The sequence below is a fragment of the Trachymyrmex cornetzi genome, unplaced genomic scaffold (genome assembly GCF_001594075.2).
Source record: "Trachymyrmex cornetzi isolate Tcor2-1 unplaced genomic scaffold, Tcor1.1 scaffold1227, whole genome shotgun sequence".
Classification (NCBI taxonomy): Eukaryota; Metazoa; Arthropoda; class Insecta; order Hymenoptera; family Formicidae; genus Trachymyrmex; species Trachymyrmex cornetzi.
In genome coordinates this window covers 28,334-32,718 of record NW_017295792.1, presented here as the reverse complement: position 1 = coordinate 32,718, position 4,385 = coordinate 28,334, and the positions used below count along the sequence as shown (strand labels likewise).

The window sequence follows — 4,385 nt, the reverse complement described above, 5'->3', positions numbered from 1 at the left end:
GTTATTTTTTTTAACTAAGTTGGTAGATGGGACGCTTAGAACACTCCAAATAATTTTATTTTTATAATTATGTTTTTTACTAGTATATTATGTTACAGTTAAATTTACATTTATTATATCTTTGTGCAAGATAGAGGAATGTAAAAATAATGAATTTTAAAATTTGTGGGTATTTGGGTTTTTTATTTCTTATTTTTTTCCAAATAAAATTTGTAACCCTCTAAGGTTTTTAATTCTTTTGTTGCACATTTGTGATATTTATTTTAAAATTAAATTCGGGATGAACTCGAAATTTGTGCAGTTACACTTAAAAATTAAAGATGGAGATGCACAAATAAGTACAAAGAAAGTATTAAATATTTCCAATTTGATTTTACTTTCAATTTGTAAGCTTAATAAAGGTGGAAATGCATGTGAATATTGAAATATATAGTACTTCTAATCGCCTGAAAGGCTATATATATCGATAAAAAAAAATATATATATATACATCTCAATCGATTATTAACTTGCAAGACTTTTTTAAATAAAATCAGCAAAAAAATTATTTTTTGTTGACAATGTCATTTCTGGAAGGTTAAGAAAACTTGTCTTTTTGAAGAGCTGTGATCAACCCACATACCCACTACTCAAAGGTTAAAATGATCGTACAGACAAAAAAATTGAGGCACAAGCGTGTCAAACGCTCGTGGCGTACAAAGGCAGTCTTATCATTCGGATACTTGAGTCGCTTATCCTGAGAACTCAGCAATACCAGTGATCGCCTTCCCGAGAATCAAAGCGTGAATATCGCTAGAGAGAGAGAGAGAGAGAGAGAGAGAGAGAGAGAGAGAGAGAAACAAAATAGTCTCAAATGACGCGATCCGTTAACAACGTGCTAAATGATCGCCGATCTTCTCGGGACGATCATCGCGTAAGTGTTACCTTCGTAAGTGTTGACCGTTTCCAGGTTCATCATGTGCCTAATCACATGGTACTCGTCCGAGATCCCATTTCCGCCTAGCATATCTCTCGCGGCTCGCGCGATCTCCAGCGCTTTGATGGTCGAGTTTCTCTTAATGACGGAAATCATTTCCGGCGCAGCTCTACGGCACGCAAAATCATTTCTTGCCTTTCTTATACGCGTACACATTACGCGCATATGACTGTATGTTATGTATTAGCGATTACTTTTATACCGTTAATACACATGTAACATAACAAGATAATATCATTCTCTTACTTCAAAAGTGACACAACTAAAAAAATGTGATTTTATATTTATTACTGCGAATGAGCTTGGTATAAAAATTACTCTATCAATCGTCTAAAATAAACAAACTTAAATTTATAGTTCGTTCACCAAATAGCATTTTTGTCGTTCTCTTAAGATTTTCAAAGAGATTATAATATCGTCCACAAGGGTGACACATTTTAAATTGTGTCGTTTTTGTAAATAAAAAGGAAAATCTTCTTCAGAGAATATTTAGATTCAAGTCAGTTTTGATGATTGAAATTTGAAGAAATTGTTTTGTTCTAAACTTAATCGTTTAGCTGATCAAAAAGTACATATAAACTGTCGGGAATATTTCGAGATGTATCATTTTTGATGAATTATTCCGGATTTGTGTTATAATTTTATAAAATATCAAAATTCACACACTCAAAAACAGGATCCTTTTTTAAAATATTTTAAACCGAAAATGATAAAAATAATATTTCATGTTTCTAACAGTATATTCCTTTTGCACAACATTATTTGATTAAACAATAATTTTCTGTTAAGTTGAAAAATAGTTTTTCCCTTAATTTTTTTAGATGTATCACTTTTGAAATAAGAGAACAATATTGCATATATTATATATTATAAATCATAGAATTTCAAATAATGTTGTAAAGAACATATCAGAGTCAAATAAAACGTAAAAAAAAAGTAAGTCACAGAATTAAATAAAATTAGTACGTGGCGAGAAATCATTGTGAAAACTTGTCTCATAAGAGTTTTTTAGGAAAAGGAAGAAAAAAATTTTTTAACAATTCTTTTTCAACTTATTTGGCTGGGAATAATACTATTTTATACTTTTTGCTTGTTGTATTGTCTTATAACTTAATTGAGAATTGTGTATAATTGACAAAAAATTATCTGCGATTTTTTATATATTTTTTTATATTTATTGACAAGGATCGACTAATACAATGAGATACTCGAGTGTTCGGTGAGTGTGGAAAAGAAATTATTTCTTTTAGCATTCTTTCTCATAAATAAGTAATTAATAAATATACTGTTATGTATGTAATAGCTAGAAATTTCAAACATACGGTTAGTAAATCGTTTGAGAGAGAAATTTTGTATCTTGGAAGACACTCATCTATCATTCAAGGTCGATCATGGATATTTTTGTAATTTTACCGAATATTAATGCATATCTTGCGGAAATGTTAACTACGTTGGAACATCTGAAGATGGCTTGATATAAAGCCGAAACATGTAATGAAGCTTACTAACGCGTTCAATTAAATTTTTATTTTATTTAATTCTGTGACATATATACATTTTTAACGTTTTATTTGACTCTTATATGTCCTTTACAACATTATTTGAAATTTTATAATATTTAAGAGTCCCATGAATTTCTTTATTGTTATAAATCATAGACGTTGTATAATAACTCCGCAAGAAAAGAATGATTAATCTGGAAACATTAAAAATTATCGGTTTTCCTAGAAGGTAAAATATTTCCTGGTAATATATTACGTCAGTTATTCAGATTAGACTTTCCTTGCTTCGCTTTTTTTAAGTGTATTTTACCTATTCTCATCCTTCAGTCTGCCGACTCGTAAGCAAGCTTGAAGACCGATCGCGACGTCGCACATCATGTCCGCCAGTTTTTTCTGTACAAGCTGATTCGCCGCCAGCGGTCTTTTAAATTGTTTCCTCTCCAAAGTGTAAGATCTAGCAATGTTCAGGCAAGCTTCTGCCGCGCCTAACGCACCCCAGGCGATGCCGTATCGCGCATTGTTTAAGCAACTGAATGGTCCCTTTATCAAGTTCTATTATTAGATATCCTAAGCTACGCGGAATATAATCGTAATTAATGCGATTATCTCGTTTTTTGTAGTTACTGACTTCATTTTTAATATCTATATTTTTTAAATTTCAAACAATAATGATAATCACGGTTATAATAATAATAAATAGCCAATTGTGTGATAGTAACTAATAGTCAATTAATTAAATAAGGATATAACTGCCTTGATCAGTATAAAACGCTGAGTTTATTGCATTTTCAAAAAAAAAGATAAAATCCAAAGAAAAACAAATAAATAAAAACAATATATTTATATTTTTTGACCGTATATTTGACAATCGCAATTGATACTAGAAATTTAACTGCCTATTACGGTCGGAGCTGGATCTTCGTTGTTTTTTAATAATTCAATCTTGAATTACTAATATATACTATATATGTACTTGCATATTGTATTCTTTTTCTAACTGCGCGACGAATTGTTTTTCCGGACTAAATAAACGCAATTAAAATTACTCTAGTAATCGCGAATTAAATTGACAAGCAATTTAATAATTTGATGCTATCATCAAGCATCATATATTATAAAGATGTTAATATATAAAAACTGTTAATAAATTTATTGCAAAAAATATTACCTCGGCCGGGACTTGAACCCGGATCTCTTGTAAACCGTACGAACGTCCTGAGCCATTAGACTACCGAGGCTATTTTTCGGGAATATTTTTCGCAATAAATTTATTAACAGTTTTTATATATATTAACATCTTTACAATATATGATGCTTGATGGTAGCATCAAATTATTAAATTGCTTGTCAATTTAATAATTCGCGATTATTAGAGTAGTTATTGCATTTATTTAGTCCGGAAAAACAGTTCGGCGCGCAGTTAGAAAAACCAAAATATGGTATATATGCAAGTATATATATGGTATATATTAGTAATTCAAGATTGATTATTAAAAAGCAACGAAGATTCAGCTCCGACCGTAATAGGCAGTTAAATTTCTAGTATTGAAATAAATAAAATACTAAAACTGTTATAAAAATAAATATTATTTATTTTTTAGCAAAATCGTTTTTTTAATTTATTTTACGTTATATGTATTGTAAAACGTTATAGTCAATTGATTATTGTTAAAAATAAGAACGTGTGATACAACATTAGTCATAAATATAAAACACCCTCTTGATTTACTACATTTTTTTGGAAAAAGGCGATAATAAAATCGAAAGAGGAACTAACAAAATACAAAAACTTATGAAAATAAATATTATTTTTCAATAAAACTGTTTTTTTAATTTATTTTCAGTTAGATGTAGAACATCACTTTGTGGAGGTGCTTTATACTTTTGGTCAAGGATGTATTATACAG

The 4,385-nt window shown here is 29.5% G+C and overlaps 1 pseudogene; it reads right to left on the bottom strand.

Annotated features, from left to right (window-relative positions):
- Positions 1-864: 864 nt before the first annotated feature.
- The window catches only part of LOC108769791 (glutaryl-CoA dehydrogenase, mitochondrial-like), a 7,187-nt pseudogene continuing 3,666 nt past the window's right edge, over positions 865-4,385 (bottom strand).